Source organism: Varanus komodoensis, unplaced genomic scaffold, assembly GCF_004798865.1.
Source record: "Varanus komodoensis strain SLA01 unplaced genomic scaffold, ASM479886v1 scaffold37, whole genome shotgun sequence".
In the NCBI taxonomy this organism is placed as follows: Eukaryota; Metazoa; Chordata; class Lepidosauria; order Squamata; family Varanidae; genus Varanus; species Varanus komodoensis.
The window spans coordinates 2,579,996-2,596,274 of record NW_025335889.1 but is presented as its reverse complement, the minus strand read 5'-3'; the positions used below and the strand labels follow the sequence as shown (position 1 = coordinate 2,596,274).

General features: G+C 41.2%; 1 protein-coding gene across 5 annotated transcripts in view; it reads right to left on the bottom strand.

Annotated features, from left to right (window-relative positions):
• Positions 1–16,279, bottom strand: part of SULF2 (sulfatase 2) — a 209,620-nt gene that overhangs the window by 90,636 nt on the left and 102,705 nt on the right. The gene's annotated exons all lie outside the window — the stretch shown is intronic.

Below are 16,279 nucleotides of genomic sequence, written 5' to 3'. Positions count from 1 at the left end.
CCTCATAGTCAATAAAAGAGTAGGAAAAGCAGTACTGGGATACAGTCTCCAAAATGACAGAATGATCTCAGTTCGAATCCAAGGCAAACCATTCAACATCACAGTAGTCCAAGTCTATGCCCCAATCACTGGTGCTGAAGAGGCTGAAGCTGTCTGGTTCTATGAAGGCCTACAATACCTTCCAGAATTTACACCAAAAAATTATGTCCTTATCATCATGGGGGATTGGAATACTAAAGTAGGAAGCCAAAAGATAACCGGAATAACAGGCGAGTTTGGCCTTGGAGTACAAAATGAAGCAGGGCACAGGCTGGTAGAATTTTGTCAAGAGAATGAGATGGTCATAGCAAACACTCTTTTCCAACAACCCAAGAGACGACTCTACACATGGACATAACCAGACGGTTAACACAGAAATCAGACTGATTATGTGCTCTGTAGCCAAAGATGGAGCTCTATATAGTCAGTAAAAACTAGACCAGGAGCTGACTGTGGCTCAGATCATGAGCTCCTGGTTGCAAAATTTAGGCTTAAGTTGAAGAAAGTAGGGAAAAGCACTAGGCCACTCAGGTATGATCTAAATCATATCCCTGATGAATATACAGGAGAGGTTACAAATAGATTTAAGGAATTAGATCTGATAGACAGAGTGCCTGAAGAACTTTGGACGGAGGTTCGCAACATTGTACAAGAGATAGCAACTAAAACCATCCCAAAATGGCTGTCTGAGGAAGCTTTACAAATAGCTGAGGAAAGAAGGGAAGCGAAAGGCAAGGGAGAAAGACAAAGATACAATTGAATGCAGAATTCCAGAGAACAGCTAGAAGACATAAGAATGCCTTCTTAAATGAACAGTGCAAAGAAATAGAAGAAAACAATAGAATACGGAGGACCAGAGATCTCTTCAAGAAAATTGGAGATATGAAGGGAACATTTCATGCAACGATGGGCATGATAAAGGACCAAAATGGCAGGGACCTAAAAGAGACAGAAGAGATTAAGAAGAGGTGGCAAGATTACACAGAGGAACTATACAAGAAAGAGCTTAACATCCCTGATAACCACGATGAGGTGGTCACTGACCTCGAGCCAGATATCCTGGAATGTAAAGTCAAATGTGCCTTAGGAAGTCTGAGCAACAACAAAGCTAGTGGAGGAGACAGTATTCCAGCTGTGCTATTCAAAATCTTAAAAGATGATGCAGTAAAAGTGCTACACTCAATATGCCAGCAAATTTGGAAAACTCAGCAGTGGCCACAGGATTGGAAAAGGTCAGTTTACATTCCAATTCCAAAGAAGGGCAATGCCAAAGAATGTTCAAACTACCGCATCATTGCACTCATTTCACATACTTTATCTGGGGTCAAGCGCTTTAAATGGGGCCCAGCTCTCAACTGGTAGCCGGTACAACTGATAAAGGACTGGCATAATGTGGGTACACAGAGTAGGCCTTCCTAACAAAGGCCCTATTCTGCCCTAGAATTGTGTTGCCATATTCTGAACCAGTTGAAGCTTCCAGACTGTCTTCAAGGCAGCCTCACACAGAGCATGTTACAATCGTCCAACCGAGAGGTTACTAGAGTGTGGATGACTGTGGCCGAGCTCTGCTGGTCTCCTAGCCACCAAGACCACCTGATAGTTTAGTGATAGTTTGGGTATTAGGAGCACTCCCAAACTAGGGACCTTGTGCTTTAGAGGGAGTGCAACCCTGTCCAGGACAGGTTGAAATGTTCCCAACTGGACAGATGATCCACCCACCAAGAGCACCTCCATCTTATCTGGATTGAGTCTGAATTTGTTGGCCCTCATCCAGTCCATTACCAAGCTCAGGAACTGGTTCAAAATGGCCACCACCTCACCTGGATTTAATGAAAAAGAGAGGTAGACAGGAGCATCATCAGCATATTGAAGACATCTCAGCCCATAGTTCTGGGTGACCTCTCCCAGAGGTTTCATGTAGATGTTAAAAAGCATGGGGAATAAAATCGAGCCCTGTGGAACCTGTTCATATATTATCCTATTTGTTTAATTATTTACTTCTTATTATTGCATTTCTTTTTGTTATTCACATTAGTGGTTTCTTGTCACTTTCAGTAAGTGACACGGCTTCTACTGCCTGCCATATTTGGGTTTTCCATCCAATTGGCAAGAAATGGTCAGGTACCCTACCATTTCTCCTAGTGAATATACCTGCAACATTTCAGATTAACAGAGATCACAAACTATTAACTAATCTCTCTTGCTCTCTCTCTATCACACACACACATGCACACAGTATAATCCTATACAAATCTATTCAAGGATAAATCAGGGCTTAATCCTAGGTAAGAGGTTATAGGATTGCAGCCTAAGACTGTAAACCCTAAGTAAGCACAAGGGAATAGGAAAGGCAGGGAAACAGGGTGGAAGAGACTGAACATGTTTAAAGTAACTGTAAGAGTAACATGAATATTGACATGGATATTAATGAAGAAAGCAAACAGGCTCTATTTGTTCATTTTTTCATTCAATATGAAATGAATGCACACACCTAGCAGGGACTAATAAAACTTTCATCATACCCTGCCAAAAATGTGGTATGTTTACTAGTGCCCCCTTTTCCCCTTGCAATTCTCAGCCTCTCAGGAGTTTTCTCCACAGCAGCTGTACTTCAAGTTTTAATTTGGCCATCTAAAGCTTTTCACAGAGGTTTGTGTTCCATTGTGGCTTCTTTCTCTAGCAGGCAATACAACTTCACTGAAGGGGGGAGCTCATTTTCTACACAACAGATGTGAGGAGGCAACACCATTTCTCAAGTAGTTAGTTTTTGCCTTTAAGTTTGCAAAAGGATTCAAAGGATTCAAAAGGGATTCTGTATGCATTTATGTCTGGCTCTTCCAAGCATTGGTTTCTGTGTACTTCACAAGAGACGACAGCACTTTGTATTACATTTGCAGCAATTATGGGAATCATTTTGCAAGACTGAAACAGAAGAGTTCTCTCTCTAGCCAAGGTCAAGTTGCCTTGAACTTTCTCCTGCCATCAAAGATATGCCTCCATATTTGGAAGATGCCAGTGCAACACCTGGGGGCCCTCAAGCTGCCCTACCTGTGCAAGTAACATGAAAAAACCTTTCACCAGTATCTTTTCTAAACAAGACAAGAGGTTCACATTAGGGAAGATTTAGCTGGCTCAAGGCAACAGGATTTTGTTTGATCTCTTCCCCAGCCATTCAGAGTTAGCAAAGGTCAAGAGTGCTCAACTACCTATGTGGCTCTAGGCCACTGTAATAAAAGGACATTCCTATCTTGTTCCTTAGAGCGAGATGACAGCCAGAAGATGCATGTGAAACACTTATTGTACCTCCGTGTAGACATGTCAAGTAAGAAGAGTCGAAATCAAAAGGATTTTACAAAGCAGATGGAGACAAATAGATTTTCCAACGGTGTGGGAATGTTTTGCTGATCACCATATGGGAGGATCCACATGGAAGTCTTGCTTAAACAAATCTGCTGTATGGTAAACTCCAGCAGTTTTCCCATGTGAAACTTAAATCAATTTTGAGGCTCTATCACGCTGTTTGTGCCAACAATGGACTCCTTGTGGAGGTAAAACTTTTTATAATATAATTGTAGATCTGATTGGTCATGTTACAAACCCAATTGAAGCAAGAAGCTTTAGAGTCCCATGAATAAAAATTGCACAAGCGTTGTGATCTTGCTTGTCTGTGATACTCTGCAGGGCCCATTGTGCACTGGAGCCATTCAGACAGTGGAGGGGCCAGAGAAACAAAACTCTTTGAGAATCTGTTTTCAGATGTTGCAAAAATCAGCATCCATGAGTTAGCTACCTTTTCAATAAAGCTCAGACCTGCTTTGGTCTTCAGATCTTTATGGTCTGAAACAAAGTAGCATTTATTAAATAGTTTTGGATTTCATATAAGTTCACATATATTATCTTGATAATCTCTATGGCAATTCTTCGGTGAGGAAGAGGCCGTAGCCCAGTGCTAGAACACCTGCTCCGTATGCAGATCGCAGATTTAGTCCCTGGCACCTCCAGCCAAAAGCAGGTGATAAAAATACCTCCATCTCGGTTTTGGAGAACTACCTCCAGTTCATACTGACAAGTGGGGAGAACACAGAACTTCTAAAAACTAAGAAACACTAAAAAAGTTTGGTGGTTTTACCTTAACATAGATATGGCCAAGAAAAACATTTTTAGTTCTTCCATCCTCTCGTTACAGACATGGGTACACTCATGTATACAATCATTTGCAGAAAGTATTTTGATGCCTAAGGTTCCATACTGATTGAACTATAGTTATATTTCCAAGCTTATGTTGGATTCATATTTTAACTTCAATCAATAATGAAACCACAACATTTGCTTCCATCAATAGTGGAGCTGGGAAACTAATAAGCAGTTTTGAGAAGAATTTTATTATGAAATTTCATGAGTCTCTGGTTGATACAGAATTGGTAAAGATAAAATAATTCCTGTACAGTCGTAACTATTATTCTGTCAATCTAGAGTCAAGAAAGTTGTGATACTAGTATCTTTCTTTTTCATATAAAGCAACACCAAGTTTCAGGAAGCTAGTTATTTAATGGGGAAAGGAAATATATAAAGGATACCCAAGCACTGCGTTCACTTAGAAATAATCAAGCCAAAGCAACTGTGACTGAATAGTCTAACACACAAACAGGGAATACGCTCTACTTTAAGACTTCACTGTAGCAGATCATTGGACCAAACTATACCACAACAGAAGAGAAAACATCCTCAGGTGTCTGAAAACCTTTATTTTTACCTAGTGCTTTTCAGAAATGATATATCTTTCTCCAGATGACCCCCCAGGAAAGAAAAGTGGCTCCTGAAGAAGGAAAGTCCTTTCTGAAAGGCATCGGGCATAAAAATGTTTTTTCCAGATTCCTGAAAACATTTTCATTTCTATTTTGAGGCAGGTAAGTGCATTCCCCTCCTGCTGTCTCCCTGAACACTCTCACACGCATCTGATCTACAGGAATAGGATATGCAGGAACAGTTCGCTGAAGACCTGAAAACAGGGCTATATGGGCTCTCTAATTTACAAGCATTAAAACCAACTGCAACAAGAAAGCAAGTGCTTACATCATAAATTAAGTATATAAATGCAAAGCCTCACCTTGCAACTTCAATAGGCCACATATAATTAGCATTTTTGTAATTCCACTCCTAATACAGAACTCAGACAACTGAGTGTCTGGCACCTTTCACTTTCGAAGTAACACCAGGTCAGTCAAAAATAAGGCAGTGGCTCTGATATACTACCCATGATATGCAGAAGTATAACATTTACAAGGTGAGGTGGAAATGATAGGAATTGTGGGCAACGCATGTGGAGGGCACCAGGTTAGTGAAGGTGGCTCCAGGAGGTATGGAACCTTGAGATGATGGGCGCTCAATCGGAGGAACTGGCCTTCTCAAGCCTCAGTAAATTATGGCAAGTATCTTGGAGGGAAGAACACAGGCTGTGAGGTTAAAAAACTGTCCCAGTTTCACTGCTTTGAGATGTTTCAGGAGGAAAGGGAAAAAGGAGTTAGGATGTCTTTCCGCTTTCCACACTCCAGAATTGCATGCTCTCCCCTGCTATAAAATGTTCTGTTCTGCTATACGCACACTGCAGAAAAACCTTGTCAAAGGGAAAGCGCATCCTTCAATCCTCCCCACAGTGCATTTGAACCATGGTGCTTTATGAATATCCTGGACTGGCAGAAAGAGCAACCAGTGGGTCTTAGATCAAAGCAAGCCAGAACTTTCCCTAGAAGCAAAAAAGGCAAATCTACTCTGGATACCTCATGAGAAGGCCAAAGTCCCTGGAGAAGATACTCATGCTAGAGAAAGTAGAAGGCAGAGGAAGAAACAAAAGACCAAATGCGAAATGCACTGACTCCCTAAAAGAAGCCACAGCTTTGAGAAGGGCTGCAGAGTATGGGGCATTTTGGAGGGCATTCATTCACAGGGTCAGCCTTATGAATGTTGGAGGTGGTTGGAGAGCATGTAACAATAGTCCTGGCTACAGATTTCTGAAAGCTTTTCAACAAAATGTCCTCAAAGGCCTCAGCTTCCTCACTGAGCCTGACTCCCATGGTTCTTTCACTGATTGCTCTTCATCCCCTCTCTTGTAATTTCTACCATATACTTGCTTGGCAGGCTGATAGCCAGCGAGCTAGTAGGCAAAGGTATCTTCTGCTCCTTCGTTTCACCACCATCGTGGTCTGGGTCAGAACAAGAGGCTGGAGAACAAGCAGGATGTAATGATGAAGAGATGGAAAAATTCCAGGAGAACCTTCTTAGTGGGCCACTGCTGGGGCTTGGACCCTTGGCAGGTGCCCATCCATGCCTATGCCTGATAGCAGCCCTGCCTACTTCTGAAATTCTTCTAGCCCTCATCTTCAAGATCTATGCCATTCCACAAGTCTCTTTTTCTAGGCTGAAACCTTGAACTGAAGCATTCCCACTGCCAGTATTTCTTGCAGGTCTCATGTGTTCCTTTTAATTTTAGGTGACTTTTGTTAAAAAAAAATGCAACAACCATTAATTGACAAAATGATATTAGCCTTTCCCTCTTTATCTTATGAAATGATCTCCCTCCTCAAAATAAACCAGGTCAAATAAATGTTTTGCCATTCTGCGATTAAAACACACTTTTAACAACTGCTTTAAATGACAGAGGCATCTGTGCAGAAATAACACTACATGTTAAGTCTCCCCTTGGGGACACTAACCTCCTTTAATAAAACTATTGTAATGACAAGGCCATATACATCAACAGTGTTTAATAGAGTAACATATGATCTAATCTTTTTCCACAGCTCGAGAGTTAATGCAAACTGACAGATCAGTGGAAGGTAAAAATCCAAGATACCCTTTCTGTGCAATCTTAAGTAGGCCAGCTTTAAATATTTTACAACAATGCCAGGACATCCAACCAGAAGTTCCTTCTTTCGTAGTGCCTCCTAACATGAAGCTGGGGGGTGGAAAAGAAAAGGCTGGAATCTGACTGTTTCCTTTTGTAGAACATCATCACTTCTGTGTTAATCGGTCAGAAGAATCTAAGCAAAACATCTGCCTGTGGATGATGTTGGTTAGTGATACAGCTACTGCAAAATTATCAGAATGATTCAGATATAAAGACATTCTAGGAAGTAAGGACTACATATTTAAAAGACATAGATGAGATCAAGTTTGTCTGTCTGTTTTTATAAATTTTGGTTTATTACAGCCCAGGTCGTATGATCATGGGGAAGGAGATATGCCATGGCTGCTTACTTCTCCCGCCATGCATGCCACTCACCTGCCCAGGGAAGTTTGTATTAAGTACCCTGGTCAGAATGCTTTACCATGGCATGTGATCCCACAGCTTTTTGCCATGGCAAACAAGCTATTCAGATCCCATAGGCTGCTGGCGTGGCTTGTTCATGAGCAACAAGTCACCCATGTTGGGTTCACACAACACAGTAAACTATTCTGGAAAGGGCAGCTAGGCAAATCTTTCAGCATACAACTGGCATTCCAGGGAAATTAGCCTTTTTCCCTCATCAGGATTGTGCAAATTGGCCACTGCCTTTCATTCAATACTGCTGAAAAGTTGCAATAGAAGATGCTTTCCATAAAGAGGTTAATGTCATGTGAGATTTTCTCCCCCTGTGAGGAGCAGCTGCAACAACTGGGATTGTTTAGCTTAGAAAAAAGACAAATAAGGGGAGATGGGATAGAGATGTTTAAAATAACACATGCTCTGAGGAAAACTGAGAGGGAGGCTTTTTTCTTCCACTCAATCCCAAAGTTATCCCATGAAGATGACTGACGGGAGCTTTGGAACAGATAAAAGGAATTACTTCTTCACCCAACAGACAGCTAAACTATGAAATTCACTGCAAAAGAAAGTAGTGATGGCCACCAATCCGGGTGGCTTTAAAAGGGGGCTGGACAGATTCATGAGGAAGGAGGCTATCAGTGGCTATTAGCCTTGCTGGGTATGTGCTACCTCCTTTACCAGGAGTGCTAAGGCTGCATACAGGAGTTGCTGCAGAGTTTGGGCAGGTGAAGGTCTTGCACCCATCCTGCTGAGGGATCCTGCCACCCTGTTTGTGGAATGCTAGACTGGAAGGACCTTTGCCCTGATCCAGCATGGCTTTTATGTTCTTAACAATTGATCTAGACCTCTGTGTACTTGGTGCTTATTTGAACATAATAATTCTGCATCTCACCCTGCAATCCAGAGTTTACATTAGAAGAAATAGAGCACATAATGCACATTACAGAGATCTTCACAGCTAATTCTGTAGATGCAAATCTGGGGGAAAAGCAAGTGCTGTATGTGACACTGAAACCTCATTCTACTAACCACAGTAAAAGCATACTGAGTCTTGCTTGGCTTCTTGGAATTTTAACATGCACTTCCCATATATTCTAGCAATCGTAATGACAAGAAATCAATTTAGTTGGTTTTGTTGCAAACGGTTATCAATTTCTATACTTGCAACATGGCAGAGTTACAGAATGCACTCAGGATCTTCAGCTGCTATTTCTGCCTTATGATCACTGTTATTTAATATGCATATCAAAGATATGTCTTCCAAGAAGTGCTTTATTTTCCTGGACCAACACAGAAGAGGCTTGTCAAGTTTTTTCATCCAGAATAGTCCAATGGATAAAACAGGCTGGATCTGGAAAGTTGAATTTGTGTTCAATGAAGGACTCATAAGTTAGCCTTGGGCAAATCAAGTTTTCTCAGCCTTTCCTGCTCCCCAAGATGTAACAGGAGAATATGAGACTGAACAATCGTGGAAATGACAGCAAAGCATTTCATACATTATAACAGACTTATCAAAATGACTGGGAAAATGTATGCAAACACATGGCTTATGTACTCCCCTGCTCTCTCATTATATTGAGACAGTATTATCCTATAGGGCACTATATTGTAAAACTGTTTTCCATGCCCTGTTTTATATGAATTCACCTTCTAAATGTTTAATATTTGAAATGAAAAAGAAGATCATGAGGTGAAGTTAACAAACAGCAGAAACAAAAAGGAAAACTTTGTCGCACATTCTCAATCTAACAAGGATATGCTGTTTTGCAAAAAGTTACAATAACTGATTTACTAACCATCTGTAGAATCAATATTGAATTTTTCACCTGCTAGTATTTTATTGCCAGGGAATCACACTATTAATAACCAGGCCTAGCAGTTCCAATTATTTGACAAGCTAGAATTAAATCCAAATGCTGTAAAAATTTGGCAACTGTGTATTGGAGGTCACAGAAACGTCAAAGTTCCTTTATAAATAGGCACTTTCTATTTAAGGTTTGTCTGTGTGTGTGTGTGTGTGTGGGGGTGCAGTACAGGAGTTTATCTAGGCTTTCTTTTAATTACATAAAAACCTAAGAAGAGCCATGCTGGATCAGTCCAAGGGTCCACCTGGATACAGTAGCATTCCAGCTGTCCACAATCAGGACATGAATGTAGTACCACCAGCTGTCCAAGTTGCCCAGTAACTGGTGTACACACCCATACTGCCTCTACTACTGGACAGCACATATAGCCATCAGAACGAGTAGCCACTGACAGCTTTTTCCTCCATGAATTTGTCCAATCTCTTTCTGAAGCCATCAAAATTGGTGGCCATCACTTCTCCCATGCAAGTAAATTCCATAGTTTAATTATGTGCTGTGTGAAGAAGCCCTGCTTTTTATTAGTCCTAAATTTCCCATCAGTCAGCTTCATAACCCTGGGTTCTAGTATTACAGGAGAAAGAAAAATGTTTTCCTATCCACTTTCTCCACGCCTTGCAACATTTTGTACACCTCTGTCATGTCTCCTTTCCCTTTGTCCTAAGCTAAAACACTGCTTTAAAAATAGTTGCTACTGCCATTTCTCTTTCCCCATGAGGACCAAACATGAATCTTTCATGACACATGCTTAGCTACTAAATGAGAAAATGTATGAACAAGTAGCTTCACTGTCTCTTCTATGCATTTAATATCACAGTACGGACCAGCAACTGGTAACTCCTAGGCTAAGCGACTGTTTGGAGGCTATGGTGGTCTTGAAACTATGCAAACTGAGTGGGAAGCCTGGCCTAGATCCTTTATCCCTTCTTCAGAGTATCTCACCAGTAGAACGAATTACTGAACAAGGTAATGAACACTCTCCCTACAACTGAGATAGTATAAATGAAGCAATTTATTAAGCTGACTTTAATCTAGTTCTAACTTAAATGGGAAACCTGTTTAGCTTGTACTGCCTTAAACCACAGGCCCAACCATACAAAGAATTCTTGCCACATCAGAATAAGCATGGCAGAGAAAAGGGTTTTAGCTTAGTTTTGTGTTAAAGGTCTTTTTTAAATGTATAATGGAGCTGAAAACTAAGCCTTGATTAAGCTACTTTATACTAGATTAACAACCCCATATCTAATCATAAATGTAAAACTGTGATGTTGGAAACTCTCCATAGTCGGCATCAGCATTAGCATCGTCACTCTCAGAATCTCTGATAATTGGCTATCCTGGCATGGGGTCCTGGAAATCTACTTCCTGCCAATCCCTGCTCTAGGCAGAAACACGTGACCCCCATCCAGAGACCATGATAAGTTTTTCCTCATGGGTAGGAGAAATGAGCAAATGGCAACCCTTTTCAGCAGCACTGGAAGACAGGTCTCTCTGACCCTCCCCTAGGGTTCCTTGAATTGATCACTCTTTTCTCACTGCTGACAGCAGCAAGGAAAACCTGCGCTGGATCAGGACCTCTGTGTTTTGTGTTAGTGTGCCCCTAGCCACATCACAAAGGGCCCCCATAGCTAAGAAAATTGTGTCCCCTGCTCTAGTGAATAAACCTTCGTATAAACAAGGTAATCTTTTTTTACTGCTGAGAAGCCTAAGTGTGGTACACTGTAATCTTTTGTTATTTATTTATGAATAATATAAAGAATATTTATTCCCCTCCCCCCAAAAAAGATCAGCTTCTGAAGCCATATTTGGGTTCACAAGAGCAACAGCTGCAAAGTAGAACCGAATTACCATTTTCCTTTCCTGCCAAACTGCCCCAAATCTCCCCATCATCCTACTTTCCCTAGCAGGTTGGGAAAGACTGTTTTGAAAAGACAAACAGTGTTAGTGGTGAGCGGAAGGTTAATCAGCTTCTCACTCTGCCCTTCTTCTGGCTAAATGGTGGCTTTCCATTAAACAGGCAAACAAAATGGGAGATAGTTCATGTCCCTCCCATTTCGATGTCCGCTGTGGCCCACAGGAAGTAATAAGAAGATGGGGACTAGTTGTAGTTGGAGAAACTGGTCCTATGTAGCTGTATTTTAATCAGGATACATTAACTTGGAGGTCAATCAGCTATAAAGCATGTAATATAAGGAAAGATGAAAAGGAGCTGAATCTATTTAGAGAAAAGAATTGGATATCAATTTTCAGCTATTTGAAAGGGTTCCGCAAAAACAGACAGGTGCCTTTTGTTCTTTATTACCACAGAGAAGCAGAGGCTACATTATAGGAAAGCAGACTAAAATTAGATCTCAGTTGCATTACTAAGCATACTTATTTTAGCAGAGTAGTTAAGGCAGCATTAAAAAAAGCACACACAAATTGTGCACTTCGGGTTAAAACATTAAACTGGCCAAGCATAGATAATGCCCAAACATTTCCTGATAAAGGATTCGCCTCTCACCTTTACTCCTGTTTTTAAATAAATGAGTTTTGCTTTTCATACTTTTCATTTATAACCAAGTATTCTCTATTTAGGAAGAACTTTCCTATTAGCAATTCTAAAGTCCCAACAAAATTAGATGACAAATTTAAATTGAGTGTACATAGACAGAAGGAGTGTACAGATAATATGAAATCCTACAACACTTCTTTAAACAAATGCAAATAAAAGTGTTTCATTTTGTATCCATCATTGCACTAATATTAAAAGCAAGCATTAATAACTCAAAAATAAAATAGAGTGCAATCCTATTACTATGTCCAATATTGCCCAAACTCAGGGACTTTACTTTCATCCTATACAGAATGTAAGCAGCAGCCACGGCTGCCACCACCTGCCCTTCCTTTTTCTTCGGCTCTGCACTGGCACTTCATGAGCTTGTTTTGCCTTGTTAGGTAGGGCATTTCAGAGGGGGAGGGAGGGAGGTCAGAGAGGATTCAGGATAGCTCATATCCTGGCCTCTCCGGCCTCCATTCCCCTCCCACTGAAATGTTCCCTCTTTTTCTTCTCAGAAATGCTGCTGGGTGTGGTTCTTTCTTGGCTGACTGTAAGGAGTGGCCTGTGAGCCCCGTTTTCTAGCTCAGAGCACTGGCTGCCTGAAATATGCTTTGGTCCCACAGATGCCAATTAAGTGCCATAGGATTGTTTCCTTAATCTGTTTACAGCATAAATTTAATCTGTGACATGTATAATGTCACAAGTATTATTTAAGTTAAATTGTTTCTGTTGTTTGAGTTATCCCTGAGTTTGAGTTTTGTCATTGTGGCAAGCAGCAGCGCAATTAAAGTTGCTACTTTTAGCACTTGCTGAGGCCTCTCTCTGCATGTTGTTCAGTGCATCCCTTCTCAGCAGAGTTTCCTGAGCTGACTAAATAGTCCACCTTGGTTACTATGAAGATCCAAGGCTCAGTAATCTTGGATCACTTGGAAATACCTCTCCCAAAACATAGTGCACGTTGTTTGACTCAAATCTCCAGGGACTGGGACTTTCTTGGGAAAGATGCTGCTCTGCCTTATTAACGTCACACAAGCTGCTGCTCTGATCATACAAAGGCACCATCAGCCATTCAAATAGCACCTTCATGTTGTCAGGGATCTGTGTTGGAGCTTCTTGTAGTGAAAGGAATGCAGCTGTGACCTCATGAGTTGTGTTCCATATGCCAGCTCTCAGTATATAAAGAAGGTAATATTATACTTAGTGGATGTTGAGTCCCACACTTGACAGTGTCCTGTCCCCAAAGTAACACAATCTCACTTGTGGAGGACATTTCCCTGAATCTCGGCGGTGTGGTTAGGTGACCAAAGCATACCGAAAGATGATCATCCCTAGTTCTGTCCTTGTTTCTACATGAACTCATTATTATTGCCATGAGGATGCCATCCTTCTCAGTGTCTTGTGCTCCAGTCATGCACTGGACTGGGTACAATGCTGTGGCATCCGATATGGTCAATTCACCCAGGGGTTCAGCTATATGATTTGGGGTGGCTTAAACTTAGGGATGTGCACATCCCAGCTCCTCATACAACATTAGTAGACTAGGCTTTATTTCTAAGGGGTGCCATGCTTCGAAGTCTCTTGGGTCCAAATGAATACAGCAAGTCTTGTAAAAGCTGCTCCTCTGGAGGTGTGGATGGACCAGTGCTGCTTCTCATGGGGTGCATTCGCCAGGAATTAGGAATTATCAACCGTCATGCTACATCAGGCAGTCTCTCCAATGTATCACCAGCACAATTTGGAGTGACTGCTCAGAAAAGGCTACATTGGGATCACTGCATCATCACGAATAGCCCAGAACACCTCCCAAAAAGTGAAAGCATGACACATGGCTTGCAGCAGGGAGCAAAGGAAGCCTGTGAAAGCCACGCCTAAGTGACACTTGGGCACTCTGGGGACAGCTGGCAGCTGCCTGTTAGCCACCAAACAGCAGCAGCACAGGGTTTTGCTACTTTTGCCACTCGCATGATGGGTCATGTCATCCAGATTCAGGTAACATGAGACTCCAGTGTGGGTGACACACCCAAGTACAAGCTATGGGTTGTCAAGGTGGTTTATAACCCATACTTAAGCCAAACCCCTTGCAGGTATACAGTGGAATAAATGACCTTGGATTACAAGCCATGTATTCTAAGTCATTCAGTGTCCTGAACCCCATCAGAGCATTGGATGGAATACAAAGCTGTGACTTCGCATACAAGACACTTTCCCTGAGATTTGTATATATGCTTTGAAGAATATTCTATTACTGACATTGAGACAGTATACTTGGCAGAAGCAGAAATGATGCTATGCGGATTCCTCAAGGATGCTGTACTAGAAGGGTGAGTGGCTACGCAGACCACTCTGGCCCTGCATTCCTCCCCAGCACTCTGGTGGTGGTAAGAAGTTGCTTCACCTGCCACATGGGCAGGCCAGCATCAGGTTAAGATTCATATAAAATGCATTATGGCTGCAGGTGTGACACCTATTTTATATCTCATTGGCTTTAGACCTTGCTAAGAATCATACTGAGCTTTATTTTTTGTCTTGGCGCATGATATATGATGATAATGGTGATGATAATGATCAGAATAATATACCTGTTGGGCCCTGTGTAGTAAAAAAATGGGTCCATTTTAAAAATGTTAAGTCTGGCTCAATACAAACATTTGAATTTCAGGTTGTTCTCAAAGTGTTCCATGTTAGACTCAGCCTTTCCACTATTCTGCAGAGAGTTGCACTGAAATGAGCAGGGCTTTATTTGAAGTAATTGTTGTCAGGACCAGACTATGATATTCTGGTTCCCAGAAAAGGGGGATGGAAAAAACAGTATTAAAACTTAACTTTGCTTAAACTGACAAATTGCCATTTGTGTTCAGATAGCCAACTGGACTCAGAACCAAGCACTGAGAAAGTCAGGGTTGCTAACCACATAGAGAACGTTCATAGGTGCACAATCGCCTTATTTATTTATTTGGAACATTTATATGCCACCCCATTCACAAAAAGCCTTCTTTTTGGACCACCACCACCCCCTCTCCATGAATACAGGGCAGCGGAAACTAATGAAGAGGGGGACAACATTAGAGCTTCCTCTAAGTTCTCTCTTCTCACACTTTGATTCTACGCAGATTCAGCGCAAATGAGTAGTAATAATGGGTTCTACAAATGTTGGATTGTGCTTTTAATATCCCGGAATGAGTTAAGATAATTCTGTTCCTCCATATTATCTTAAATCTTGTTAAGAGGGCTTGGGATATTGCTAAGGTGACATAAGCTGCCCATTTTTATTTTTTACAGCATGCCATTCCACCAAATGGGCCTCTGTCCTGTGTGTTTCAAGCAATGGCAGCAAGCACGCACAAGCGCTCCCAAAAATGTAAGTTTATTTCTACTTGCCAGAGATTCAATTTGCAGTGGGCATCCTGCACCCATCCTAATGTTTAACTCTTTATGTCCATTGTGACAGATGAAATTGGACTATTCTGCCTAAAGCATTTCTTATTTCAAACTAGTGTGCCATTTCAAGCTTCTTCCAATACGGCCTGATGAATACACCCCCATGGCTTCATGAAATGTGCTTTATCTGCCCAGATTGTAATTTGTGTGGACACACAGGCCATTGTGCTTGAAAATGACAGGCAACAACAGATCATTGGAGAAAGGAAGTACACTGCCCTGAGGATTTCGACAATTGCATCAGAGACAAGCAGGCTGGCATAAAACAGATCTTGATAAATTTTTAAGGACCACCCTCTGGATTTTAGCCACAGGAGACCATGAGATAATGTGCACAGCTTTTTAGAATATGCATTATTGAAATGGGTCTGTCTAACTCTGAAATGCACAAAATTCTCACCAAATAATGAAGCAAAATTCCTCTCTTAGCCCTTCAACTAAGTTTTAATTCATGTTTTTTCACTGCAACACAATGGTCTGGCCACTGTATGAACTAAAAAGCAACTCTAAATAACATGCCGGGATTTTAAATTAGTGCTATAAAGACAGCATATAATATGTCTTCCTTGGTTAATAACTTTAACAGTTAACTCTTTGCAGAAGCTCATCACTACCACTTTGGACTTCTCTTCCTCAAAGGTATGTTGCCTGGGCAAACATGGACAATTTATTTTAATGTTCCTACAGACAAACAAAAGCACACAATGACCAGCAGTATATGTGTTTCTTACCTATAAGGCCATAATAACACAAAACACACAAACATCAATAGAAATTTTAATAAATTTTTGGCTACTAAAGATAGGCCCTGAGAAGCCAATGTTTAAATCATGCATATAAAAAAATAATTTTGAACACGTGGCAAAGTGTATCCCGCAACATTTCACAGGGCAACTTAGAGTCACCTGTCCTCAAGCTGTATGGTGCTGCCCAAGGTCACCCCTCACCTATGTTACTGAAAATAATACCCTTTCTACTATATCCATTTCTGCAATAGCTTGTTGTCTACCAATTTAAAATCCAAGAGGGCATTTATTCCTTGGACTGAAAAGGTACAGTTGCAAGCCAGGACTGTCCCACAAAACCTTGGACAACTGG